We start from the raw sequence: 21,904 nt of genomic DNA, 5'->3' as shown, positions 1-21,904 counted from the left end.
TCAAAAATAAGAAAATCAGGTCATATAGATCACGGTCCCGCGTCATCCTTGTCACGTGGCGCAAAAATATATTTAAAAAGATGAATGCAACACGAGGACTTCCCAGGAGGTCACCCATCCTAGTACTACTCTCGCCCAAGCACGCTTAACTTCAGAGTTCTGATGGGATCCGGTGCTTTAGTGCTGGTATGATCGCATCCGACATGCAACTATCTATTTGTTCCTTATGCTTTCCCGTACCACTACTACTACTACTACTACTAGTCGTTGGGTGTCAAGCGCGGTGGGAAAAGTCACACAGTAATCGTCAAAAATAAGAAAATGAGGTCATATAGATCACGCTCCCGCGTCATCCTTGTCACGTGGCGCAAAAATATATTTAAAAAGGGGAATGCAACACGAGGACTTCCCAGGAGGTCACCCATCCTAGTACTACTCTCGCCCAAGCACGCTTAACTTCGGAGTTCTGATGGGATCCGGTGCTTTAGTGCTCGTATGATCGCATCCAACATGCAACTATCTATTTGTTCCTTATGCTTGCCCCTACTACTACTACTACTACTAGTCGTTGGGTGTCAAGCACGGTGGGAAAAGTCACACAGTAATCGTCAAAAATAAGAAAATGAGGTCATATAGATCACGCTCCCGCGTCATCCTTGTCACGTGGCGCAAAAATATATTTAAAAAGGGGAATGCAACACGAGGACTTCCCAGGAGGTCACCCATCCTAGTACTACTCTCGCCCAAGCACGCTTAACTTCGGAGTTTCGATGGGATCCGATGCTTTAGTGCTGGTATGATCGCATCCGACATGCAACTATCTATTTGTTCCTTATGCTTGCCCCTACTACTACTACTACTACTGCTACTACTACTAGTCGTTGGGTGTCAAGCGCGGTGGGAAAAGTCACACAGTAATCGTCAAAAATAAGAAAATGAGGTCATATAGATCACGGTCCCGCGTCATCCTTGTCACGTGGCGCAAAAATATATTTAAAAAGGGGAATGCAACACGAGGACTTCCCAGGAGGTCACCCATCCTAGTACTACTCTCGCCCAAGCACGCTTAACTTCGGAGTTCTGATGGGATCCGGTGCTTTAGTGCTGGTATGATCGCATCCGACATGCAACTATCTATTTGTTCCTTATGCTTGCCCCTACTACTACTACTACTACTACTACTAGTCGTTGGGTGTCAAGCGCGGTGGGAAAAGTCACACAGTAATCGTCAAAAATAAGAAAATGAGGTCATATAGATCACGCTCCCGCGTCATCCTTGTCACGCGGCGCAAAAATATATTTAAAAAGGGGAATGCAACACGAGGACTTCCTAGGAGGTCACCCATCCTAGTACTACTCTCGCCCAAGCACGCTTAACTTCGGAGTTCTGATGGGATCCGGTGCTTTAGTGCTGGTATGATCGCATCCGACATGCAACTATCTATTTGTTCCTTATGCTTGCCCCTACTACTACTACTACTACTACTACTACTAGTCGTTGGGTGTCAAGCGCGGTGGGAAAAGTCACACAGTAATCGTCAAAAATAAGAAAATCAGGTCATATAGATCACGGTCCCGCGTCATCCTTGTCACGTGGCGCAAAAATATATTTAAAAAGATGAATGCAACACGAGGACTTCCCAGGAGGTCACCCATCCTAGTACTACTCTCGCCCAAGCACGCTTAACTTCAGAGTTCTGATGGGATCCGGTGCTTTAGTGCTGGTATGATCGCATCCGACATGCAACTATCTATTTGTTCCTTATGCTTTCCCGTACCACTACTACTACTACTACTACTAGTCGTTGGGTGTCAAGCGCGGTGGGAAAAGTCACACAGTAATCGTCAAAAATAAGAAAATGAGGTCATATAGATCACGCTCCCGCGTCATCCTTGTCACGTGGCGCAAAAATATATTTAAAAAGGGGAATGCAACACGAGGACTTCCCAGGAGGTCACCCATCCTAGTACTACTCTCGCCCAAGCACGCTTAACTTCGGAGTTCTGATGGGATCCGGTGCTTTAGTGCTCGTATGATCGCATCCAACATGCAACTATCTATTTGTTCCTTATGCTTGCCCCTACTACTACTACTACTACTAGTCGTTGGGTGTCAAGCACGGTGGGAAAAGTCACACAGTAATCGTCAAAAATAAGAAAATGAGGTCATATAGATCACGCTCCCGCGTCATCCTTGTCACGTGGCGCAAAAATATATTTAAAAAGGGGAATGCAACACGAGGACTTCCCAGGAGGTCACCCATCCTAGTACTACTCTCGCCCAAGCACGCTTAACTTCGGAGTTTCGATGGGATCCGATGCTTTAGTGCTGGTATGATCGCATCCGACATGCAACTATCTATTTGTTCCTTATGCTTGCCCCTACTACTACTACTACTACTGCTACTACTACTAGTCGTTGGGTGTCAAGCGCGGTGGGAAAAGTCACACAGTAATCGTCAAAAATAAGAAAATGAGGTCATATAGATCACGGTCCCGCGTCATCCTTGTCACGTGGCGCAAAAATATATTTAAAAAGGGGAATACAACACGAGGACTTCCCAGGAGGTCACCCATCCTAGTACTACTCTCGCCCAAGCACGCTTAACTTCGGAGTTCTGATGGGATCCGGTGCTTTAGTGCTGGTATGATCGCATCCGACATGCAACTATCTATTTGTTCCTTATGCTTGCCCCTACTACTACTACTACTACTACTACTACTAGTCGTTGGGTGTCAAGCGCGGTGAGAAAAGTCACACAGTAATCGTCAAAACTAAGAAAATGAGGTCATATAGATCACGCTCCCGCGTCATCCTTGTCACGCGGCGCAAAAATATATTTAAAAAGGGGAATGCAACACGAGGACTTCCTAGGAGGTCACCCATCCTAGTACTACTCTCGCCCAAGCACGCTTAACTTCGGAGTTCTGATGGGATCCGGTGCTTTAGTGCTGGTATGATCGCATCCGACATGCAACTATCTATTTGTTCCTTATGCTTGCCCCTACTACTACTACTACTACTACTACTACTAGTCGTTGGGTGTCAAGCGCGGTGGGAAAAGTCACACAGTAATCGTCAAAAATAAGAAAATCAGGTCATATAGATCACGGTCCCGCGTCATCCTTGTCACGTGGCGCAAAAATATATTTAAAAAGGGGAATGCAACACGAGGACTTCCCAGGAGGTCACCCATCCTAGTACTACTCTCGCCCAAGCACGCTTAACTTCAAAGTTCTGATGGGATTCGGTGCTTTAGTGCTGGTATGATCGCATCCGACATGCAACTATCTATTTGTTCCTTATGCTTTCCCGTACCACTACTACTACTACTACTACTACTAGTCGTTGGGTGTCAAGCGCGGTGGGAAAAGTCACACAGTAATCGTCAAAAATAATAAAATGAGGTCATATAGATCACGCTCCCGCGTCATCCTTGTCACGTGGCGCAAAAATATATTTAAAAAGGGGAATGCAACACGAGGACTTCCCAGGAGGTCACCCATCCTAGTACTACTTTCGCCCAAGCACGCTTAACTTCGGAGTTCTGATGGGATCCGGTGCTTTAGTGCTGGTATGATCGCATCCGACATGCAACTATCTATTTGTTCCTTATGCTTGCCCCTACTACTACTACTACTACCACTACTAGTACTAGTCGTTGGGTGTCAAGCGCGGTGGGAAAAGTCACACAATAATCGTCAAAAATAAGAAAATGAGGTCATATAGATCACGCTCCCGCGTCATCCTTGTCACGTGGCGCAAAAATATATTTAAAAAGGGGAATGCAACACGAGGACTTCCCAGGAGGTCACCCATCCTAGTACTACTCTCGCCCAAGCACGCTTAACTTCAGAGTTCTGATGGGATCCGGTGCTTTAGTGCTGGTATGATCGCATCCGACATGCAACTATCTATTTGTTCCTTATGCTTGCCCCTACTACTACTACTACTACTACTAGTCGTTGGGTGTCAAGCGCGGTTGGAAAAGTCACACAGTAATCGTCAAAAATAAGAAAATGAGGTCATATAGATCACGCTCCCGCGTCATCCTTGTCACGTGGCGCAAAAATATATTTAAAAAGGGGAATGCAACACGAGGACTTCCCAGGAGGTCACCCATCCTAGTACTACTCTCGCCCAAGCACGCTTAACTTCGAAGTTCTGATGGGATCCGGTGCTTTAGTGCTGGTATGATCGCATCCGACATGCAACTATCTATTTGTTCCTTATGCTTGCCCCTACTACTACTACTACTACTAGTCGTTGGGTGTCAAGCGCGGTGGGAAAAGTCACACAGTAATCGTCATAAATAAGAAAATGAGGTCATATAGATCACGCTCCCGCGTCATCCTTGTCACGTGGCGCAAAAATATATTTAAAAAGGGGAATGCAACACGAGGACTTCCCAGGAGGTCACCCATCCTAGTACTACTCTCGCCCAAGCACGCTTAACTTCGGAGTTCTGATGGGATCCGGTGCTTTAGTGCTGGTATGATCGCATCCGACATGCAACTATCTATTTGTTCCTTATGCTTGCCCCTACTACTACTACTACTACTACTACTACTACTACTAGTAGTCGTTGGGTGTCAAGCGCGGTGGGAAAAGTCACACAGTAATCGTCATAAATAAGAAAATGAGGTCATATAGATCACGCTCCCGCGTCATCCTTGTCACGTGGCGCAAAAATATATTTAAAAAGGGGAATGCAACACGAGGACTTCCCAGGAGGTCACCCATCCTAGTACTACTCTCGCCCAAGCACGCTTAACTTCGGAGTTCTGATGGGATCCGGTGCTTTAGTGCTGGTATGATCGCATCCGACATGCAACTATCTATTTGTTCCTTATGCTTGCCCCTACTACTACTACTACTACCACTACTACTACTAGTCGTTGGGTGTCAAGCGCGGTGGGAAAAGTCACACAGTAATCGTCAAAAATAAGAAAATGAGGTCATATAGATGACGCTCCCGCGTCATCCTTGTCACGTGGCGAAAAAATATATTTAAAAAGGGGAATGCAACACAAGGACTTCCCACGAGGTCACCCATCCTAGTACTACTCTCGCCCAAGCACGCTTAACTTCGGAGTTCTGATGGGATCCGGTGCTTTAGTGCTGGTATGATCACATCCGACATGCAACTATCTATTTGTTCCTTATGCTTGCCCCTGCTACTACTACTACTATTACTACTACTTCTAGTAGTCGTTGGGTGTCAAGCGCGGTGGGAAAAGTCACACAGTAATCGTCAAAAATAAGAAAATGAGGTCATATAGATCACGCTCCCGCGTCATCCTTGTCACGTGGCGCAAAAATATATTTTAAAAAGGGGAATGCAACACGAGGACTTCACAGGAGGTCACCCATCCTAGTACTACTCTCGCCCAAGCACGCTTAACTTCGGAGTTCTGATGGGATCCGGTGCTTTAGTGCTGGTATGATCGCATCCGAAATGCAACTATCTATTTGTTCCTTATGCTTGCCCCTACTACTACTACTACTACTACCACTACTACTACTAGTCGTTGGGTGTCAAGCGCGGTGGGAAAAGTCACACAGTAATCGTCAAAAATAAGAAAATGAGGTCATATAGATCACGCTCCCGCGTCATCCTTGTCACGTGGCGCAAAAATATATTTAAAAAGGGGAATGCAACACAAGGACTTCCCACGAGGTCACCCATCCTAGTACTACTCTCGCCCAAGCACGCTTAACTTCGGAGTTCTGATGGGATCCGGTGCTTTAGTGCTGGTATGATCACATCCGACATGCACCTATCTATTTGTTCCTTATGCTTGCCCCTGCTACTACTACTACTACTATTACTACTACTACTACTAGTCGTTGGGTGTCAAGCGCGGTGGGAAAAGTCACACAGTAATCGTCAAAAATAAGAAAATGAGGTCATATAGATCACGCTCCCGCGTCATCCTTGTCACGTGGCGCAAAAATATATTTAAAAAGGGGAATGCAACACGAGGACTTCCGAGGAGGTCACCCATCCTAGTACTACTCTCGCCCAAGCACGCTTAACTTCGGAGTTCTGATGGGATCCGGTGCTTTAATGCTGGTATGATCGCATCCGACATGCAACTATCTATTTGTTCCTTATGCTTGCCCCTACTACTACTACTACTACTAGTCGTTGGGTGTCAAGCGCGGTGTGAAAAGTCACACAGTAATCGTCAAAAATAAGAAAATGAGGTCATATAGATCACGGTCCCGCGTCATCCTTGTCACGTGGCGCAAAAATATATTTAACAAGGGGAATGCAACACGAGGACTTCCAAGGAGGTCACCCATCCTAGTACTACTCTCGCCCAAGCATGCTTAACTTCGGAGTTCTGATGGGATCCGGTGCTTTAGTGCTGGTATGATCGCATCCGACATGCAACTATCTATTTGTTCCTTATGCTTGCCCCTACTACTACTACTACTACTACTACCACTACTACTACTAGTCGTTGGGTGTCAAGCGCGGTGGGAAAAGTCACACAGTAATCGTCAAAAATAAGAAAATGAGGTCATATAGATCACGCTCCCGCGTCATCCTTGTCACGTGGCGCAAAAATATATTTAAAAAGGGGAATGCAACACAAGGACTTCCCAGGAGGTCACCCATCCTAGTACTACTCTCGCCCAAGCACGCTTAACTTCGGAGTTCTGATGGGATCCGGTGCTTTAGTGCTGGTATGATCGCATCCGACATGCAACTATCTATTTGTTCCTTATGCTTTCCCCTACTACTACTACTACTACTACTACTACTACTACTACTAGTCGTTGGGTGTCAAGCGCGGTGGGAAAAGTCATACAGTAATCGTCAAAAATAAGAAAATGAGGTCATATAGATCACGCTCCCGCGTCATCCTTGTCACGTGGCGCAAAAATAGAGGTCACCCATCCTAGTACTACTCTCGCCCAAGCACGCTTAACTTCGGAGTTCTGATGGGATCCGGTGCTTTAGTGCTGGTATGATCGCATCCGACATGCAACTATCTATTTGTTCCTCATGCTTGCCCCTACTACTACTACTACTACTACTACTACTACTAGTCGTTGGGTGTCAAGCGCGATGGGAAAAGTCACACAGTAATCGTCAAAAATAAGAAAATGAGGTCATATAGATCACGCTCCCGCGTCATCCTTGTCACGTGGCGCAAAAATATATTTAAAAAGGGGAATGCAACACGAGGACTTCCCAGGAGGTCACCCATCCTAGTACTACTCTCGCCCAAGCACGCTTAACTTCGGAGTTCTGATGGGATCCGGTGCTTTGGTGCTGGTATGATCGCATCCGACATGCAACTATCTATTTGTTCCTTATGCTTGCCCCTACTACTACTACTACTACTACTAGTAGTAGTCGTTGGGTGTCAAGCGCGGTGGGAAAAGTCACACAGTAATCGTCATAAATAAGAAAATGAGGTCATATAGATCACGCTCCCGCGTCATCCTTGTCACGTGGCGCAAAAATATATTTAAAAAGGGGAATGCAACACGAGGACTTCCCAGGAGGTCACCCATCCTAGTACTACTCTCGCCCAAGCACGCTTAACTTCGGAGTTCTGATGGGATCCGGTGCTTTAGTGCTGGTATGATCGCATCCGACATGCAACTATCTATTTGTTCCTTATGCTTGCCCCTACTACTACTACTACCACTACTACTACTAGTCGTTGGGTGTCAAGCGCGGTGGGAAAAGTCACACAGTAATCGTCAAAAATAAGAAAATGAGGTCATATAGATCACGCTCCCGCGTCATCCTTGTCACGTGGCGCAAAAATATATTTAAAAAGGGAAATGCAACACAAGGACTTCCCACGAGGTCACCCATCCTAGTACTACTCTCGCCCAAGCACGCTTAACTTCGGAGTTCTGATGGGATCCGGTGCTTTAGTGCTGGTATGATCACATCCGACATGCAACTATCTATTTGTTCCTTATGCTTGCCCCTGCTACTACTACTACTACTATTACTACTACTACTACTAGTCGTTGGGTGTCAAGCGCGGTGGGAAAAGTCACACAGTAATCGTCAAAAATAAGAAAATGAGGTCATATAGATCACGCTCCCGCGTCATCCTTGTCACGTGGCGCAAAAATATATTTAAAAAGGGGAATGCAACACGAGGACTTCCCAGGAGGTCACCCATCCTAGTACTACTCTCGCCCAAGCACGCTTAACTTCGGAGTTCTGATGGGATCCGGTGTGTTAGTGCTGGTATGATAGCATCCGACATGCAACTATCTATTTGTTCCTTATGCTTGCCCCTACTACTACTACTACTACTAGTCGTTGGGTGTCAAGCGCGGTGGGAAAAGTCACACAGTAATCGTCAAAAATAAGAAAATGAGGTCATATAGATCACGGTCCCGCGTCATCCTTGTCACGTGGCGCAAAAATATATTTAAAAAGGGGAATGCAACACGAGGACTTCCCAGGAGGTCACCCATCCTAGTACTACTCTCGCCCAAGCACGCTTAACTTCGGAGTTCTGATGGGATCCGGTGCTTTAGTGCTGTTATGATCGCATCCGACATGCAACTATCTATTTGTTCCTTATGCTTGCCCCTACTACTACTACTACTACTAGTCGTTGGGTGTCAAGCACGGTGGGAAAAGTCACACAGTAATCGTCAAAAATAAGAAAATGAGGTCATACAGATCACGCTCCCGCGTCATCCTTCTCACGTGGCGCAAAAATATATTTAAAAAGGGGAATGCAACACGAGGACTTCCCCCCTACTACTACTACTACTACTACTACTACTACTAGTCGTTGGGTGTCAAGCGCGGTGGGAAAAGTCACACAGTAATCGTCAAAAATAAGTAAATGAGGTCATATAGATCACGCTCCCGCGTCATCCTTGTCACGTGGCGCAAAAATATATTTAAAAAGGGGAATGCAACACGAGGACTTCCCAGGAGGTCACCCATCCTAGTACTACTCTCGCCCAAGCACGCTTAACTTCGGAGTTCTGATGGGATCCGGTGCTTTAGTGCTGTTATGATCGCATCCGACATGCAACTATCTATTTGTTCCTTATGCTTGCCCCTACTACTACTACTACTACTAGTCGTTGGGTGTCAAGCACGGTGGGAAAAGTCACACAGTAATCGTCAAAAATAAGAAAATTAGGTCATATAGATCACGCTCCCGCGTCATCCTTCTCACGTGGCGCAAAAATATATTTAAAAAGGGGAATGCAACACGAGGACTTCCCCCCTACTACTACTACTACTACTACTAGTCGTTGGGTGTCAAGCGCGGTGGGAAAAGTCACACAGTAATCGTCAAAAATAAGTAAATGAGGTCATATAGATCACGCTCCCGCGTCATCCTTGTCACGTGGCGCAAAAATATATTTAAAAAGGGGAATGCAACACGAGGACTTCCCAGGAGGTCACCCATCCTAGTACTACTCTCGCCCAAGCACGCTTAACTTCGGAGTTCTGATGGGATCCGGTGCTTTAGTGCTGTTATGATCGCATCCGACATGCAACTATCTATTTGTTCCTTATGGTTGCCCCTACTACTACTACTACTACTAGTCGTTGGGTGTCAAGCACGGTGGGAAAAGTCACACAGTAATCGTCAAAAATAAGAAAATGAGGTCATATAGATCACGCTCCCGCGTCATCCTTGTCACGTGGCGCAAAAATATAACACGAGGACTTCCCAGGAGGTCACCCATCCTAGTACTACTCTCGCCCAAGCACGCTTAACTTCGGAGTTCTGATGGGATCCGGTGCTTTAGTGCTGTTATGATCGCATCCGACATGCAACTATCTATTTGTTCCTTATGCTTGCCCCTACTACTACTACTACTACTAGTCGTTGGGTGTCAAGCACGGTGGGAAAAGTCACACAGTAATCGTCAAAAATAAGAAAATGAGGTCATATAGATCACGCTCCCGCGTCATCCTTGTCACGTGGCGCAAAAATATATTTAAAAAGGGGAATGCAACACGAGGACTTCCCCCCTACTACTACTACTACTACTAGTCGTTGGGTGTCAAGCGCGGTGGGAAAAGTCACACAGTAATCGTCAAAAATAAGTAAATGAGGTCATATAGATCACGCTCCCGCGTCATCCTTGTCACGTGGCGCAAAAATATATTTAAAAAGGGGAATGCAACACGAGGACTTCCCAGGAGGTCACCCATCCTAGTACTACTCTCGCCCAAGCACGCTTAACTTCGGAGTTCTGATGGGATCCGGTGCTTTAGTGCTGTTATGATCGCATCCGACATGCAACTATCTATTTGTTCCTTATGCTTGCCCCTACTACTACTACTACTACTACTAGTCGTTGGGTGTCAAGCACGGTGGGAAAAGTCACACAGTAATCGTCAAAAATAAGAAAATGAGGTCATATAGATCACGCTCCCGCGTCATCCTTGTCACGTGGCGCAAAAATATATTTAAAAAGGGGAATGCAACACGAGGACTTCCCAGGAGGTCACCCATCCTAGTACTACTCTCGCCCAAGCACGCTTAACTTCGGAGTTCTGATGGGATCCGGTGCTTTAGTGCTGGTATGATCGCATCCGACATGCAACTATCTATTTGTTCCTTATGCTTGCCCCTACTACTACTACTACTACCACTACTACTACTAGTCGTTGGGTGTCAAGCGCGGTGGGAAAAGTCACACAGTAATCGTCAAAAATAAGAAAATGAGGTCATATAGATCACGCTCCCGCGTCATCCTTGTCACGTGGCGCAAAAATATATTTAAAAAGGGGAATGCAACACGAGGACTTCCCACGAGGTCACCCATCCTAGTACTACTCTCGCCCAAGCACGCTTAACTTCGGAGTTCTGATGGGATCCGGTGCTTTAGTGCTGGTATGATCACATCCGACATGCAACTATCTATTTGTTCCTTATGCTTGCCCCTACTACTACTACTACTACTAGTCGTTGGGTGTCAAGCACGGTGGGAAAAGTCACACAGTAATCGTCAAAAATAAGAAAATGAGGTCATATAGATCACGCTCCCGCGTCATCCTTGTCACGTGGCGCAAAAATATATTTAAAAAGGGGAATGCAACACGAGGACTTCCCCCCTACTACTACTACTACTACTAGTCGTTGGGTGTCAAGCGCGGTGGGAAAAGTCACACAGTAATCGTCAAAAATAAGTAAATGAGGTCATATAGATCACGCTCCCGCGTCATCCTTGTCACGTGGCGCAAAAATATATTTAAAAAGGGGAATGCAACACGAGGACTTCCCAGGAGGTCACCCATCCTAGTACTACTCTCGCCCAAGCACGCTTAACTTCGGAGTTCTGATGGGATCCGGTGCTTTAGTGCTGTTATGATCGCATCCGACATGCAACTATCTATTTGTTCCTTATGCTTGCCCCTACTACTACTACTACTACTACTAGTCGTTGGGTGTCAAGCACGGTGGGAAAAGTCACACAGTAATCGTCAAAAATAAGAAAATGAGGTCATATAGATCACGCTCCCGCGTCATCCTTGTCACGTGGCGCAAAAATATATTTAAAAAGGGGAATGCAACACGAGGACTTCCCAGGAGGTCACCCATCCTAGTACTACTCTCGCCCAAGCACGCTTAACTTCGGAGTTCTGATGGGATCCGGTGCTTTAGTGCTGGTATGATCGCATCCGACATGCAACTATCTATTTGTTCCTTATGCTTGCCCCTACTACTACTACTACTACCACTACTACTACTAGTCGTTGGGTGTCAAGCGCGGTGGGAAAAGTCACACAGTAATCGTCAAAAATAAGAAAATGAGGTCATATAGATCACGCTCCCGCGTCATCCTTGTCACGTGGCGCAAAAATATATTTAAAAAGGGGAATGCAACACAAGGACTTCCCACGAGGTCACCCATCCTAGTACTACTCTCGCCCAAGCACGCTTAACTTCGGAGTTCTGATGGGATCCGGTGCTTTAGTGCTGGTATGATCACATCCGACATGCAACTATCTATTTGTTCCTTATGCTTGCCCCTGCTACTACTACTACTATTACTACTACTTCTAGTAGTCGTTGGGTGTCAAGCGCGGTGGGAAAAGTCACACAGTAATCGTCAAAAATAAGAAAATGAGGTCATATAGATCACGCTCCCGCGTCATCCTTGTCACGTGGCGCAAAAATATATTTCAAAAAGGGGAATGCAACACGAGGACTTCCCAGGAGGTCACCCATCCTAGTACTACTCTCGCCCAAGCACGCTTAACTTCAGAGTTCTGATGGGATCCGGTGCTTTAGTGCTGGTATGATCGCATCCGACATGCAACTATCTATTTGTTCCTTATGCTTGCCCCTACTACTACTACTACTACTACCACTACTACTACTAGTCGTTGGGTGTCAAGCGCGGTGGGAAAAGTCATACAGTAATCGTCAAAAATAAGAAAATGAGGTCATATAGATCACGCTCCCGCGTCATCCTTGTCACGTGGCGCAAAAATATATTTAAAAAGGGGAATGCAACACAAGGACTTCCCACGAGGTCACCCATCCTAGTACTACTCTCGCCCAAGCACGCTTAACTTCGGAGTTCTGATGGGATCCGGTGCTTTAGTGCTGGTATGATCACATCCGACATGCACCTATCTATTTGTTCCTTATGCTTGCCCCTGCTACTACTACTACTACTATTACTACTACTACTACTACTAGTCGTTGGGTGTCAAGCGCGGTGGGAAAAGTCACACAGTAATCGTCAAAAATAAGAAAATGAGGTCATATAGATCACGCTCCCGCGTCATCCTTGTCACGTGGCGCAAAAATATATTTAAAAAGGGGAATGCAACACGAGGACTTCCCAGGAGGTCACCCATCCTAGTACTACTCTCGCCCAAGCACGCTTAACTTCGGAGTTCTGATGGGATCCGGTGCTTTAATGCTGGTATGATCGCATCCGACATGCAACTATCTATTTGTTCCTTATGCTTGCCCCTACTACTACTACTACTACTAGTCGTTGGGTGTCAAGCGCGGTGGGAAAAGTCACACAGTAATCGTCAAAAATAAGAAAATGAGGTCATATAGATCACGGTCCCGCGTCATCCTTGTCACGTGGCGCAAAAATATATTTAAAAAGGGGAATGCAACACAAGGACTTCCCAGGAGGTCACCCATCCTAGTACTACTATCGCCCAAGCACGCTTAACTTCGGAGTTCTGATGGGATCCGGTGCTTTAGTGCTGGTATGATCGCATCCGACATGCAACTATCTATTTGTTCCTTATGCTTGCCCCTACTACTACTACTACTACTACTAGTCGTTGGGTGTCAAGCGCGGTGGGAAAAGTCACACAGTAATCGTCAAAAATAAGAAAATGAGGTCATATAGATCACGCTCCCGCGTCATCCTTGTCACGTGGCGCAAAAATATATTTAAAAAGGGGAATGCAACACGAGGACTTCCCAGGAGGTCACCCATCCTAGTACTACTCTCGCCCAAGCACGCTTAACTTCGGAGTTCTGATGGGATCCGGTGCTTTAGTGCTGTTATGATCGCATCCGACATGCAACTATCTATTTGTTCCTTATGCTTGCCCCTACTACTACTACTACTACTAGTCGTTGGGTGTCAAGCACGGTGGGAAAAGTCACACAGTAATCGTCAAAAATAAGAAAATGAGGTCATATAGATCACGCTCCCGCGTCATCCTTGTCACGTGGCGCAAAAATATATTTAAAAAGGGGAATGCAACACGAGGACTTCCCAGGAGGTCACCCATCCTAGTACTACTCTCGCCCAAGCACGCTTAACTTCGGAGTTCTGATGGGATCCGGTGCTTTAGTGCTGGTATGATCGCATCCGACATGCAACTATCTATTTGTTCCTTATGCTTGCCCCTACTACTACTACTACTACCACTACTACTACTAGTCGTTGGGTGTCAAGCGCGGTGGGAAAAGTCACACAGTAATCGTCAAAAATAAGAAAATGAGGTCATATAGATCACGCTCCCGCGTCATCCTTGTCACGTGGCGCAAAAATATATTTAAAAAGGGGAATGCAACACAAGGACTTCCCACGAGGTCACCCATCCTAGTACTACTCTCGCCCAAGCACGCTTAACTTCGGAGTTCTGATGGGATCCGGTGCTTTAGTGCTGGTATGATCACATCCGACATGCAACTATCTATTTGTTCCTTATGCTTGCCCCTGCTACTACTACTACTATTACTACTACTTCTAGTAGTCGTTGGGTGTCAAGCGCGGTGGGAAAAGTCACACAGTAATCGTCAAAAATAAGAAAATGAGGTCATATAGATCACGCTCCCGCGTCATCCTTGTCACGTGGCGCAAAAATATATTTCAAAAAGGGGAATGCAACACGAGGACTTCCCAGGAGGTCACCCATCCTAGTACTACTCTCGCCCAAGCACGCTTAACTTCAGAGTTCTGATGGGATCCGGTGCTTTAGTGCTGGTATGATCGCATCCGACATGCAACTATCTATTTGTTCCTTATGCTTGCCCCTACTACTACTACTACTACCACTACTACTACTAGTCGTTGGGTGTCAAGCGCGGTGGGAAAAGTCATACAGTAATCGTCAAAAATAAGAAAATGTGGTCATATAGATCACGCTCCCGCGTCATCCTTGTCACGTGGCGCAAAAATATATTTAAAAAGGGGAATGCAACACAAGGACTTCCCACGAGGTCACCCATCCTAGTACTACTCTCGCCCAAGCACGCTTAACTTCGGAGTTCTGATGGGATCCGGTGCTTTAGTGCTGGTATGATCACATCCGACATGCACCTATCTATTTGTTCCTTATGCTTGCCCCTGCTACTACTACTACTACTATTACTACTACTACTACTACTAGTCGTTGGGTGTCAAGCGCGGTGGGAAAAGTCACACAGTAATCGTCAAAAATAAGAAAATGAGGTCATATAGATCACGCTCCCGCGTCATCCTTGTCACGTGGCGCAAAAATATATTTAAAAAGGGGAATGCAACACGAGGACTTCCCAGGAGGTCACCCATCCTAGTACTACTCTCGCCCAAGCACGCTTAACTTCGGAGTTCTGATGGGATCCGGTGCTTTAATGCTGGTATGATCGCATCCGACATGCAACTATCTATTTGTTCCTTATGCTTGCCCCTACTACTACTACTACTACTAGTCGTTGGGTGTCAAGCGCGGTGGGAAAAGTCACACAGTAATCGTCAAAAATAAGAAAATGAGGTCATATAGATCACGGTCCCGCGTCATCCTTGTCACGTGGCGCAAAAATATATTTAAAAAGGGGAATGCAACACAAGGACTTCCCAGGAGGTCACCCATCCTAGTACTACTATCGCCCAAGCACGCTTAACTTCGGAGTTCTGATGGGATCCGGTGCTTTAGTGCTGGTATGATCGCATCCGACATGCAACTATCTATTTGTTCCTTATGCTTGCCCCTACTACTACTACTACTACTACTAGTCGTTGGGTGTCAAGCGCGGTGGGAAAAGTCACACAGTAATCGTCAAAAATAAGAAAATGAGGTCATATAGATCACGCTCCCGCGTCATCCTTGTCACGTGGCGCAAAAATATATTTAAAAAGGGGAATGCAACACGAGGACTTCCCAGGAGGTCACCCATCCTAGTACTACTCTCGCCCAAGCACGCTTAACTTCGGAGTTCTGATGGGATCCGGTGCTTTAGTGCTGTTATGATCGCATCCGACATGCAACTATCTATTTGTTCCTTATGCTTGCCCCTACTACTACTACTACTACTACTAGTCGTTGGGTGTCAAGCGCGGTGGGAAAAGTCACACAGTAATCGTCAAAAATAAGAAAATGAGGTCATATAGATCACGCTCCCGCGTCATCCTTGTCACGTGGCGCAAAAATATATTTAAAAAGGGGAATGCAACACGAGGACTTTCCAGGAGGTCACCCATCCTAGTACTACTCTCGCCCAAGCACGCTTAACTTCGGAGTTCTGATGGGATCCGGTGCTTTAGTGCTGGTATGATCGCATCCGACATGCAACTATCTATTTGTTCCTTATGCTTGCCCCTACTACTACTACTACTACTACTAATACTACTAATACTGCTACTGCTACTGCTACTGCTACTGCTACTGCTACTGCTACTGCTGCTGCTGCTCCTGCTGCTGCTGCTGCTGCTGCTGCTGCTGCTGCTGCTGCTGCTACTGCTACTGCTCCTGCTCCTGCTACTGCTACTGCTACTGCTACTGCTACTGCTGCTACTACTACTACTACTACTACTACTACTACTACTACTACTACTACTACTACTAGTCGTTGGGTGTCAAGCGCGGTGGGAAAAGTCACACTGTAATCGTCAAAAATAAGAAAATGAGGTCATATAGATCACGGTCCCGCGTCATCCTTGTCACGTGGCGCAAAAATATATTTAAAAAGGGGATTGCAACACGAGGACTTCCCAGGAGGTCACCCATCCTAGTACTACTCTCGCCCAAGCACGCTTAACTTCGGAGTTCTGATGGGATCCGGTGCTTTAGTGCTGGTATGATCGCATCCCACATGCAACTATCTATTTGTTCCTTATGCTTGCCCCTACTACTACTACTACTACTACTACTACTACTACTACTACTAGTCGTTGGGTGTCAAGCGCGGTGGGAAAAGTCACACAGTAATCGTCAAAAATAAGAAAATGAGGTCATATAGATCACGCTCCCGCGTCATCCTTGTCACGTGGCACAAAAATATATTTAAAAAGGGGAATGCAACACAAGGACTTCCCAGGAGGTCACCCATCCTAGTACTACTCTCGCCCAAGCACGCTTAACTTCGGAGTTCTGATGGGATCCAGTGCTTTAGTGCTGGTATGATCGCATCAGACATGCAACTATCTATTTGTTCCTTATGCTTGCCCCTACTACTACTACTACTACTACTACTACTACTACTAGTCGTTGGGTGTCAAGCGCGGTGGGAAAAGTCACACAGTAATCGTCAAAAATAAGAAAACGAGGTCATATAGATCACGGTCCCGCGTCATCCTTGTCACGTGGCGCAAAAATACTTTTTAAAAAGGGGAATGCAACACGAGGACTTCCCACGAGGTCACCCATCCTAGTACTACTCTCGCCCAAGCACGATTAACTTCGAAGTTCTGATGGGATCCGGTGCTTTAGTGCTGGTATGATCGCATCCGACATGCAACTATCTATTTGTTCCTTATGCTTGCCCCTACTACTACTACTACTACTACTACTACTACTACTACTAGTCGTTGGGTGTCAAGCGCGGTGGGAAAAGTCACACAGTAATCGTCAAAAATAAGAAAATGAGGTCATATAGATCACGCTCCCGCGTCATCCTTGTCACGTGGCGCAAAAATATATTTAAAAAGGGGAATGCAACACAAGGACTTCCCAAGAGGTCACCCATCCTAGTACTACTCTCGCCCAAGCACGCTTAACTTCGGAGTTCTGATGGGATCCAGTGCTTTAGTCCTGGTATGATCGCATCGGACATGCAACTATCTATTTGTTCCTTATGCTTGCCCCTACTACTACTACTACTACTACTATTTAAAAAGGGGAATGCAACACGAGGACTTCCCAGGAGGTCACCCATCCTAGTACTACTCTCGCCCAAGCACGCTTAACTTCGGAGTTCTGATGGGATCCGGTGCTTTAGTGCTGGTATGATCGCATCCGACATGCAACTATCTATTTGTTCCTTATGCTTGCCCCTACTACTACTACTACTACTAGTCGTTGGGTGTCAAGCGCGGTGGGAAAAGTCACACAGTAATCGTCAAAAATAAGAAAATGAGGTCATATAGATCACGCTCCCGCGTCATCCTTGTCACGTGGCGCAAAAATATATTTAAAAAGGGGAATGCAACACGAGGACTTCCCAGGAGGTCACCCATCCTAGTACTACTCTCGCCCAAGCACGCTTAACTTCGGAGTTCTGATGGGATCCGGTGCTTTAGTGCTGGTATGATCACATCCGACATGCAACTATCTATTTGTTCCTTATGCTTGCCCCTACTACTACTACTACTACTAGTCGTTGGGTGTCAAGCGCGGTGGGAAAAGTCACACAGTAATCGTCAAAAATAAGAAAATGAGGTCATATAGATCACGCTCCCGCGTCATCCTTGTCACGTGGCGCAAAAATATATTTAAAAAGGGGAATGCAACACAAGGACTTCCCAGGTGGTCACCCATCCTAGTACTACTCTCGCCCAAGCACGCTTAACTTCGTAGTTCTGATGGGATCCGGTGCTTTAGTGCTGGTATGATCGCATCCGACATGCTACTATCTATTTGTTCCTTATGCTTGCCCCTACTACTACTACTACTACTACTAGTCGTTGGGTGTCAAGCGCGGTGGGAAAAGTCACACAGTAATCGTCAAAAATAAGAAAATGAGGTCATATAGATCACGCTCCCGCGTCATCCTTGTCACGTGGCGCAAAAATATATTTAAAAAGGGGAATGCAACACGAGGACTTCCCAGGAGGTCACCCATCCTAGTACTTCTCTCGCCCAAGCACGCTTAACTTCGGAGTTCTGATGGGATTCGGTGCTTTAGTGCTGGTATGATCGCATCCGACATGCAACTATCTATTTGTTCCTTATGCTTGCCCCTACTACTACTACTACTACTACTACTACTACTAGTCGTTGGGTGTCAAGCGCGGTGGGAAAAGTCACACAGTAATCGTCAAAAATAAGAAAATGAGGTCATATAGATCACGGTCCCGCGTCATCCTTGTCACGTGGCGCAAAAATATATTTAAAAAAGGGAATGCAACACGAGGACTTCCCAGGAGGTCACCCATCCTAGTACTACTCTCGCCCAAGCACGCTTAACTTCGGAGTTCTGATGGGATCCGGTGCTTTAGTGCTGGTATGATCGCATCCGACATGCAACTATCTATTTGTTCCTTATGCTTGCCCCTACTACTACTACTACTACTACTACTACTACTACTAGTCGTTGGGTGTCAAGCGCGGTGGGAAAAGTCACACAGTAATCGTCAAAAATAAGAAAATGAGGTCATATAGATCACGCTCCCGCGTCATCCTTGTCACGTGGCGCAAAAATATATTTAAAAAGGGGAATGCAACACAAGGACTTCCCAGGTGGTCACCCATCCTAGTACTACTCTCGCCCAAGCACGCTTAACTTCGTAGTTCTGATGGGATCCGGTGCTTTAGTGCTGGTATGATCGCATCCGACATGCTACTATCTATTTGTTCCTTATGCTTGCCCCTACTACTACTACTACTACTACTAGTCGTTGGGTGTCAAGCGCGGTGGGAAAAGTCACACAGTAATCGTCAAAAATAAGAAAATGAGGTCATATAGATCACGCTCCCGCGTCATCCTTGTCACGTGGCGCAAAAATATATTTAAAAAGGGGAATGCAACACGAGGACTTCCCAGGAGGTCACCCATCCTAGTACTTCTCTCGCCCAAGCACGCTTAACTTCGGAGTTCTGATGGGATCCGGTGCTTTAGTGCTGGTATGATCGCATCCGACATGCAACTATCTATTTGTTCCTTATGCTTGCCCCTACTACTACTACTACTACTACTACTACTACTACTACTAGTCGTTGGGTGTCAAGCGCGGTGGGAAAAGTCACACAGTAATCGTCAAAAATAAGAAAATGAGGTCATATAGATCACGGTCCCGCGTCATCCTTGTCACGTGGCGCAAAAATATATTTAAAAAAGGGAATGCAACACGAGGACTTCCCAGGAGGTCACCCATCCTAGTACTACTCTCGCCCAAGCACGCTTAACTTCGGAGTTCTGATGGGATCCGGTGCTTTAGTGCTGGTATGATCGCATCCGACATGCAACTATCTATTTGTTCCTTATGCTTGCCCCTACTACTAGTACTACTACTAGTCGTTGGGTGTCAAGCGCGGTGGGAAAAGTCACACAGTAATCGTCAAAAATAAGAAAATGAGGTCATATAGATCACGGTCCCGCGTCATCCTTGTCACGTGGCGCAAAAATATATTTAAAAAGGGGAATGCAACACGAGGACTTCCCAGGAGGTCACCCATCCTAGTACTACTCTCGCCCAAGCACGCTTAACTTCGGAGTTCTGATGGGATCCGGTGCTTCAGTGCTGGTATGATCGCATCCGACATGCAACTATCTATTTGTTCCTTATGCTTGCCCCTACTACTACTACTACTAGTCGTTGGGTGTCAAGCGCGGTGGGAAAAGTCACACAGTAATCGTCAAAAATAAAAAAATGAGGTCATATAGATCACGCTCCCGCGTCATCCTTGTCACGTGGCGCAAAAATATATTTAAAAAGGGGAATGCAACACGAGGACTTCCGAGGAGGTCACCCATCCTAGTACTACTCTCGCCCAAGCACGCTTAACTTCGGAGTTCTGATGGGATCCGGTGCTTTAGTGCTGGTATGATCGCATCCGACATGCAACAATCTATTTGTTCCTTATGCTTGCCCCTACTAGTACTACCAGTACTACTACTACTACTACTACTACTACTACTACTTCTACTACTAGTCGTTGGGTGTCAAGCGCGGTGGGAAAATTCACACTGTAATCGTCAAAAATAAGAAAATGAGGTCATATAGATCACGGTCCCGCGTCATCCTTGTCACGTGGCGCAAAAATATATTTAAAAAGGGGAATGCAACACGAGGACTTCCCAGGAGGTCACCCATCCTAGTACTACTCTCGCCAAAGCACGCTTAACTTCGGAGTTCTGATGGGACCCGGTGCTTTAGTGTGGGATGATCGCATCCGACATGCAACTATCTATTTGTTCCTTATGCTTGCCCCTACTACTACTACTACTACTACTACTAGTCGTTGGGTGTCAAGCGCGGTGGGAAAAGTCACACAGTAATCGTCAAAAATAAGAAAATGAGGTCATATAGATCACGCTCCCGCGTCATCCTTGCCACGTGGCGCAAAAATATATTTAAAAAGGGGAATGCAACACGAGGACTTCCCAGGAGGTCACCACTTCGGAGTTCTGATGGGATTCGGTGCTTTAGTGCTGGTATAATCGCATCCGACATGCAACTATCTATTTGTTCCTTATGCTTGCCCCTACTACTACTACTACTACTACTACTACTACTACTACTACTACTACTACTACTAGTCGTTGGGTGTCAAGCGCGGTGGGAAAAGTCACACTGTAATCGTCAAAAATAAGAAAATGAGGTCATATAGATCACGGTCCCGCGTCATCCTCGTCACGTGGCGCAAAAATATATTTAAAAAGGGGAATGCAACACGAGGACTTCCGAGGAGGTCACCCATCCTAGTACTACTCTCGCCCAAGCACGCTTAACTTCGGAGTTCTGATGGGATCCGGTGCTTTAGTGCTGGTATGATCGCATCCGACATGCAACTATCTATTTGTTCCTTATGCTTGCCCCTACTACTACTACTACTACTACTACTACTACTACTACTACTAGTCGTTGGGTGTCAAGCGCGGTGGGAAAAGTCACACAGTAATCGTCAAAAATAAGAAAATGAGGTCATATAGATCACGCTCCCGCGTCATCCTTGTCACGTGGCGCAAAAATATATTTAAAAAGGGGAATGCAACACAAGGACTTCCCAGGAGGTCACCCATCTTAGTACTACTCTCGCCCAAGCACGCTTAACTTCGGAGTTCTGATGGGATCCAGTGCTTTAGTGCTGGTATGATCGCATCCGACATGCAACTATCTATTTGTTCCTTATGCTTGCCCCTACTACTACTACTACTACTACTACTACTACTACTACTAGTACTACTACTAGTCGTTGGGTGTCAAGCGCGGTGGGAAAAGTCACACAGTAATCGTCAAAAATAAGAAAATGAGGTCATATAGATCACGCTCCCGCGTCATCCTTGTCACGTGGCGCAAAAATATATT

The 21,904-nt window shown here is 46.1% G+C and overlaps 66 non-coding genes and 1 pseudogene across 66 annotated transcripts; all 67 read right to left on the bottom strand.

Moving 5' to 3' along the window:
* Positions 1 to 81: 81 nt before the first annotated feature.
* LOC123437100 lies at positions 82 to 200 on the bottom strand. The gene has a single exon (XR_006628299.1). It is a non-coding gene; the product is annotated as a 5S ribosomal RNA (ribosomal RNA).
* Positions 201 to 388: 188 nt separating this feature from the next.
* Positions 389 to 507, bottom strand: LOC123437604. The gene has a single exon (XR_006628778.1). It is a non-coding gene; the product is annotated as a 5S ribosomal RNA (ribosomal RNA).
* Positions 508 to 689: 182 nt separating this feature from the next.
* Positions 690 to 808, bottom strand: LOC123432317. Its single transcript, XR_006623906.1, has one exon. It is a non-coding gene; the product is annotated as a 5S ribosomal RNA (ribosomal RNA).
* Positions 809 to 1,002: 194 nt separating this feature from the next.
* Positions 1,003 to 1,121, bottom strand: LOC123434735. Its single transcript, XR_006626010.1, has one exon. It is a non-coding gene; the product is annotated as a 5S ribosomal RNA (ribosomal RNA).
* Positions 1,122 to 1,309: 188 nt separating this feature from the next.
* LOC123435578 lies at positions 1,310 to 1,428 on the bottom strand. Its single transcript, XR_006626824.1, has one exon. It is a non-coding gene; the product is annotated as a 5S ribosomal RNA (ribosomal RNA).
* A 191-nt stretch (positions 1,429 to 1,619) lies between these two features.
* Positions 1,620 to 1,738, bottom strand: LOC123437099. Its single transcript, XR_006628298.1, has one exon. It is a non-coding gene; the product is annotated as a 5S ribosomal RNA (ribosomal RNA).
* Positions 1,739 to 1,926: 188 nt separating this feature from the next.
* On the bottom strand, positions 1,927 to 2,045 carry LOC123437603. Its single transcript, XR_006628777.1, has one exon. It is a non-coding gene; the product is annotated as a 5S ribosomal RNA (ribosomal RNA).
* A 182-nt stretch (positions 2,046 to 2,227) lies between these two features.
* LOC123432316 lies at positions 2,228 to 2,346 on the bottom strand. Its single transcript, XR_006623905.1, has one exon. It is a non-coding gene; the product is annotated as a 5S ribosomal RNA (ribosomal RNA).
* Positions 2,347 to 2,540: 194 nt separating this feature from the next.
* Positions 2,541 to 2,659, bottom strand: LOC123436179. Its single transcript, XR_006627412.1, has one exon. It is a non-coding gene; the product is annotated as a 5S ribosomal RNA (ribosomal RNA).
* A 191-nt stretch (positions 2,660 to 2,850) lies between these two features.
* LOC123435577 lies at positions 2,851 to 2,969 on the bottom strand. Its single transcript, XR_006626823.1, has one exon. It is a non-coding gene; the product is annotated as a 5S ribosomal RNA (ribosomal RNA).
* Positions 2,970 to 3,160: 191 nt separating this feature from the next.
* Positions 3,161 to 3,279, bottom strand: LOC123437507. Its single transcript, XR_006628683.1, has one exon. It is a non-coding gene; the product is annotated as a 5S ribosomal RNA (ribosomal RNA).
* Positions 3,280 to 3,470: 191 nt separating this feature from the next.
* On the bottom strand, positions 3,471 to 3,589 carry LOC123437006. The gene has a single exon (XR_006628210.1). It is a non-coding gene; the product is annotated as a 5S ribosomal RNA (ribosomal RNA).
* A 194-nt stretch (positions 3,590 to 3,783) lies between these two features.
* On the bottom strand, positions 3,784 to 3,902 carry LOC123435836. The gene has a single exon (XR_006627081.1). It is a non-coding gene; the product is annotated as a 5S ribosomal RNA (ribosomal RNA).
* A 185-nt stretch (positions 3,903 to 4,087) lies between these two features.
* On the bottom strand, positions 4,088 to 4,206 carry LOC123436609. The gene has a single exon (XR_006627825.1). It is a non-coding gene; the product is annotated as a 5S ribosomal RNA (ribosomal RNA).
* A 182-nt stretch (positions 4,207 to 4,388) lies between these two features.
* LOC123434733 lies at positions 4,389 to 4,507 on the bottom strand. Its single transcript, XR_006626008.1, has one exon. It is a non-coding gene; the product is annotated as a 5S ribosomal RNA (ribosomal RNA).
* A 200-nt stretch (positions 4,508 to 4,707) lies between these two features.
* Positions 4,708 to 4,826, bottom strand: LOC123434732. The gene has a single exon (XR_006626007.1). It is a non-coding gene; the product is annotated as a 5S ribosomal RNA (ribosomal RNA).
* A 194-nt stretch (positions 4,827 to 5,020) lies between these two features.
* LOC123437029 lies at positions 5,021 to 5,139 on the bottom strand. The gene has a single exon (XR_006628232.1). It is a non-coding gene; the product is annotated as a 5S ribosomal RNA (ribosomal RNA).
* A 198-nt stretch (positions 5,140 to 5,337) lies between these two features.
* Positions 5,338 to 5,456, bottom strand: LOC123435499. Its single transcript, XR_006626747.1, has one exon. It is a non-coding gene; the product is annotated as a 5S ribosomal RNA (ribosomal RNA).
* Positions 5,457 to 5,653: 197 nt separating this feature from the next.
* Positions 5,654 to 5,772, bottom strand: LOC123437028. Its single transcript, XR_006628231.1, has one exon. It is a non-coding gene; the product is annotated as a 5S ribosomal RNA (ribosomal RNA).
* Positions 5,773 to 5,972: 200 nt separating this feature from the next.
* On the bottom strand, positions 5,973 to 6,091 carry LOC123437488. Its single transcript, XR_006628665.1, has one exon. It is a non-coding gene; the product is annotated as a 5S ribosomal RNA (ribosomal RNA).
* Positions 6,092 to 6,273: 182 nt separating this feature from the next.
* LOC123438502 lies at positions 6,274 to 6,392 on the bottom strand. Its single transcript, XR_006629640.1, has one exon. It is a non-coding gene; the product is annotated as a 5S ribosomal RNA (ribosomal RNA).
* Positions 6,393 to 6,592: 200 nt separating this feature from the next.
* Positions 6,593 to 6,711, bottom strand: LOC123435261. The gene has a single exon (XR_006626517.1). It is a non-coding gene; the product is annotated as a 5S ribosomal RNA (ribosomal RNA).
* A 169-nt stretch (positions 6,712 to 6,880) lies between these two features.
* Positions 6,881 to 6,993, bottom strand: LOC123433525 (annotated as a pseudogene).
* A 194-nt stretch (positions 6,994 to 7,187) lies between these two features.
* On the bottom strand, positions 7,188 to 7,306 carry LOC123435353. Its single transcript, XR_006626608.1, has one exon. It is a non-coding gene; the product is annotated as a 5S ribosomal RNA (ribosomal RNA).
* A 191-nt stretch (positions 7,307 to 7,497) lies between these two features.
* Positions 7,498 to 7,616, bottom strand: LOC123434731. The gene has a single exon (XR_006626006.1). It is a non-coding gene; the product is annotated as a 5S ribosomal RNA (ribosomal RNA).
* A 191-nt stretch (positions 7,617 to 7,807) lies between these two features.
* LOC123438102 lies at positions 7,808 to 7,926 on the bottom strand. Its single transcript, XR_006629263.1, has one exon. It is a non-coding gene; the product is annotated as a 5S ribosomal RNA (ribosomal RNA).
* A 200-nt stretch (positions 7,927 to 8,126) lies between these two features.
* LOC123437429 lies at positions 8,127 to 8,245 on the bottom strand. Its single transcript, XR_006628609.1, has one exon. It is a non-coding gene; the product is annotated as a 5S ribosomal RNA (ribosomal RNA).
* Positions 8,246 to 8,427: 182 nt separating this feature from the next.
* LOC123437918 lies at positions 8,428 to 8,546 on the bottom strand. The gene has a single exon (XR_006629080.1). It is a non-coding gene; the product is annotated as a 5S ribosomal RNA (ribosomal RNA).
* Positions 8,547 to 8,911: 365 nt separating this feature from the next.
* LOC123437917 lies at positions 8,912 to 9,030 on the bottom strand. The gene has a single exon (XR_006629079.1). It is a non-coding gene; the product is annotated as a 5S ribosomal RNA (ribosomal RNA).
* A 356-nt stretch (positions 9,031 to 9,386) lies between these two features.
* LOC123437914 lies at positions 9,387 to 9,505 on the bottom strand. Its single transcript, XR_006629077.1, has one exon. It is a non-coding gene; the product is annotated as a 5S ribosomal RNA (ribosomal RNA).
* Positions 9,506 to 9,669: 164 nt separating this feature from the next.
* LOC123433068 lies at positions 9,670 to 9,788 on the bottom strand. Its single transcript, XR_006624624.1, has one exon. It is a non-coding gene; the product is annotated as a 5S ribosomal RNA (ribosomal RNA).
* A 353-nt stretch (positions 9,789 to 10,141) lies between these two features.
* LOC123437913 lies at positions 10,142 to 10,260 on the bottom strand. Its single transcript, XR_006629076.1, has one exon. It is a non-coding gene; the product is annotated as a 5S ribosomal RNA (ribosomal RNA).
* Positions 10,261 to 10,445: 185 nt separating this feature from the next.
* On the bottom strand, positions 10,446 to 10,564 carry LOC123434729. The gene has a single exon (XR_006626005.1). It is a non-coding gene; the product is annotated as a 5S ribosomal RNA (ribosomal RNA).
* Positions 10,565 to 10,758: 194 nt separating this feature from the next.
* Positions 10,759 to 10,877, bottom strand: LOC123435493. The gene has a single exon (XR_006626741.1). It is a non-coding gene; the product is annotated as a 5S ribosomal RNA (ribosomal RNA).
* A 353-nt stretch (positions 10,878 to 11,230) lies between these two features.
* Positions 11,231 to 11,349, bottom strand: LOC123437912. Its single transcript, XR_006629075.1, has one exon. It is a non-coding gene; the product is annotated as a 5S ribosomal RNA (ribosomal RNA).
* Positions 11,350 to 11,534: 185 nt separating this feature from the next.
* Positions 11,535 to 11,653, bottom strand: LOC123434728. Its single transcript, XR_006626004.1, has one exon. It is a non-coding gene; the product is annotated as a 5S ribosomal RNA (ribosomal RNA).
* A 194-nt stretch (positions 11,654 to 11,847) lies between these two features.
* On the bottom strand, positions 11,848 to 11,966 carry LOC123437027. The gene has a single exon (XR_006628230.1). It is a non-coding gene; the product is annotated as a 5S ribosomal RNA (ribosomal RNA).
* A 198-nt stretch (positions 11,967 to 12,164) lies between these two features.
* Positions 12,165 to 12,283, bottom strand: LOC123435835. Its single transcript, XR_006627080.1, has one exon. It is a non-coding gene; the product is annotated as a 5S ribosomal RNA (ribosomal RNA).
* Positions 12,284 to 12,480: 197 nt separating this feature from the next.
* On the bottom strand, positions 12,481 to 12,599 carry LOC123437026. Its single transcript, XR_006628229.1, has one exon. It is a non-coding gene; the product is annotated as a 5S ribosomal RNA (ribosomal RNA).
* A 203-nt stretch (positions 12,600 to 12,802) lies between these two features.
* LOC123435321 lies at positions 12,803 to 12,921 on the bottom strand. Its single transcript, XR_006626576.1, has one exon. It is a non-coding gene; the product is annotated as a 5S ribosomal RNA (ribosomal RNA).
* A 182-nt stretch (positions 12,922 to 13,103) lies between these two features.
* LOC123438729 lies at positions 13,104 to 13,222 on the bottom strand. The gene has a single exon (XR_006629854.1). It is a non-coding gene; the product is annotated as a 5S ribosomal RNA (ribosomal RNA).
* Positions 13,223 to 13,407: 185 nt separating this feature from the next.
* Positions 13,408 to 13,526, bottom strand: LOC123437911. Its single transcript, XR_006629074.1, has one exon. It is a non-coding gene; the product is annotated as a 5S ribosomal RNA (ribosomal RNA).
* A 182-nt stretch (positions 13,527 to 13,708) lies between these two features.
* LOC123434727 lies at positions 13,709 to 13,827 on the bottom strand. Its single transcript, XR_006626003.1, has one exon. It is a non-coding gene; the product is annotated as a 5S ribosomal RNA (ribosomal RNA).
* A 194-nt stretch (positions 13,828 to 14,021) lies between these two features.
* LOC123437025 lies at positions 14,022 to 14,140 on the bottom strand. Its single transcript, XR_006628228.1, has one exon. It is a non-coding gene; the product is annotated as a 5S ribosomal RNA (ribosomal RNA).
* A 198-nt stretch (positions 14,141 to 14,338) lies between these two features.
* Positions 14,339 to 14,457, bottom strand: LOC123435834. Its single transcript, XR_006627079.1, has one exon. It is a non-coding gene; the product is annotated as a 5S ribosomal RNA (ribosomal RNA).
* Positions 14,458 to 14,651: 194 nt separating this feature from the next.
* Positions 14,652 to 14,770, bottom strand: LOC123437024. The gene has a single exon (XR_006628227.1). It is a non-coding gene; the product is annotated as a 5S ribosomal RNA (ribosomal RNA).
* Positions 14,771 to 14,973: 203 nt separating this feature from the next.
* Positions 14,974 to 15,092, bottom strand: LOC123435319. Its single transcript, XR_006626573.1, has one exon. It is a non-coding gene; the product is annotated as a 5S ribosomal RNA (ribosomal RNA).
* Positions 15,093 to 15,274: 182 nt separating this feature from the next.
* LOC123438728 lies at positions 15,275 to 15,393 on the bottom strand. Its single transcript, XR_006629853.1, has one exon. It is a non-coding gene; the product is annotated as a 5S ribosomal RNA (ribosomal RNA).
* A 185-nt stretch (positions 15,394 to 15,578) lies between these two features.
* On the bottom strand, positions 15,579 to 15,697 carry LOC123437910. Its single transcript, XR_006629073.1, has one exon. It is a non-coding gene; the product is annotated as a 5S ribosomal RNA (ribosomal RNA).
* Positions 15,698 to 15,882: 185 nt separating this feature from the next.
* Positions 15,883 to 16,001, bottom strand: LOC123436985. Its single transcript, XR_006628190.1, has one exon. It is a non-coding gene; the product is annotated as a 5S ribosomal RNA (ribosomal RNA).
* A 407-nt stretch (positions 16,002 to 16,408) lies between these two features.
* LOC123436141 lies at positions 16,409 to 16,527 on the bottom strand. The gene has a single exon (XR_006627376.1). It is a non-coding gene; the product is annotated as a 5S ribosomal RNA (ribosomal RNA).
* A 203-nt stretch (positions 16,528 to 16,730) lies between these two features.
* On the bottom strand, positions 16,731 to 16,849 carry LOC123438375. Its single transcript, XR_006629520.1, has one exon. It is a non-coding gene; the product is annotated as a 5S ribosomal RNA (ribosomal RNA).
* Positions 16,850 to 17,047: 198 nt separating this feature from the next.
* Positions 17,048 to 17,166, bottom strand: LOC123438748. The gene has a single exon (XR_006629872.1). It is a non-coding gene; the product is annotated as a 5S ribosomal RNA (ribosomal RNA).
* A 200-nt stretch (positions 17,167 to 17,366) lies between these two features.
* LOC123432673 lies at positions 17,367 to 17,485 on the bottom strand. The gene has a single exon (XR_006624245.1). It is a non-coding gene; the product is annotated as a 5S ribosomal RNA (ribosomal RNA).
* Positions 17,486 to 17,555: 70 nt separating this feature from the next.
* LOC123434726 lies at positions 17,556 to 17,674 on the bottom strand. Its single transcript, XR_006626002.1, has one exon. It is a non-coding gene; the product is annotated as a 5S ribosomal RNA (ribosomal RNA).
* Positions 17,675 to 17,856: 182 nt separating this feature from the next.
* Positions 17,857 to 17,975, bottom strand: LOC123435165. The gene has a single exon (XR_006626426.1). It is a non-coding gene; the product is annotated as a 5S ribosomal RNA (ribosomal RNA).
* Positions 17,976 to 18,157: 182 nt separating this feature from the next.
* Positions 18,158 to 18,276, bottom strand: LOC123431746. Its single transcript, XR_006623334.1, has one exon. It is a non-coding gene; the product is annotated as a 5S ribosomal RNA (ribosomal RNA).
* Positions 18,277 to 18,461: 185 nt separating this feature from the next.
* LOC123438411 lies at positions 18,462 to 18,580 on the bottom strand. Its single transcript, XR_006629554.1, has one exon. It is a non-coding gene; the product is annotated as a 5S ribosomal RNA (ribosomal RNA).
* Positions 18,581 to 18,774: 194 nt separating this feature from the next.
* LOC123434725 lies at positions 18,775 to 18,893 on the bottom strand. Its single transcript, XR_006626001.1, has one exon. It is a non-coding gene; the product is annotated as a 5S ribosomal RNA (ribosomal RNA).
* A 197-nt stretch (positions 18,894 to 19,090) lies between these two features.
* On the bottom strand, positions 19,091 to 19,209 carry LOC123431745. The gene has a single exon (XR_006623333.1). It is a non-coding gene; the product is annotated as a 5S ribosomal RNA (ribosomal RNA).
* Positions 19,210 to 19,394: 185 nt separating this feature from the next.
* LOC123435115 lies at positions 19,395 to 19,513 on the bottom strand. Its single transcript, XR_006626376.1, has one exon. It is a non-coding gene; the product is annotated as a 5S ribosomal RNA (ribosomal RNA).
* A 200-nt stretch (positions 19,514 to 19,713) lies between these two features.
* LOC123434724 lies at positions 19,714 to 19,832 on the bottom strand. The gene has a single exon (XR_006626000.1). It is a non-coding gene; the product is annotated as a 5S ribosomal RNA (ribosomal RNA).
* Positions 19,833 to 20,014: 182 nt separating this feature from the next.
* LOC123434883 lies at positions 20,015 to 20,133 on the bottom strand. Its single transcript, XR_006626153.1, has one exon. It is a non-coding gene; the product is annotated as a 5S ribosomal RNA (ribosomal RNA).
* Positions 20,134 to 20,312: 179 nt separating this feature from the next.
* LOC123436309 lies at positions 20,313 to 20,431 on the bottom strand. Its single transcript, XR_006627539.1, has one exon. It is a non-coding gene; the product is annotated as a 5S ribosomal RNA (ribosomal RNA).
* A 221-nt stretch (positions 20,432 to 20,652) lies between these two features.
* LOC123433366 lies at positions 20,653 to 20,770 on the bottom strand. Its single transcript, XR_006624883.1, has one exon. It is a non-coding gene; the product is annotated as a 5S ribosomal RNA (ribosomal RNA).
* Positions 20,771 to 21,259: 489 nt separating this feature from the next.
* LOC123436308 lies at positions 21,260 to 21,378 on the bottom strand. Its single transcript, XR_006627538.1, has one exon. It is a non-coding gene; the product is annotated as a 5S ribosomal RNA (ribosomal RNA).
* Positions 21,379 to 21,581: 203 nt separating this feature from the next.
* On the bottom strand, positions 21,582 to 21,700 carry LOC123437494. The gene has a single exon (XR_006628671.1). It is a non-coding gene; the product is annotated as a 5S ribosomal RNA (ribosomal RNA).
* Positions 21,701 to 21,904: the final 204 nt, after the last annotated feature.

Source organism: Hordeum vulgare, chromosome 2H (assembly GCF_904849725.1).
Source record: "Hordeum vulgare subsp. vulgare chromosome 2H, MorexV3_pseudomolecules_assembly, whole genome shotgun sequence".
Classification (NCBI taxonomy): Eukaryota; Viridiplantae; Streptophyta; class Magnoliopsida; order Poales; family Poaceae; genus Hordeum; species Hordeum vulgare.
This window is presented reverse-complemented; position numbering and strand designations above follow the sequence as displayed.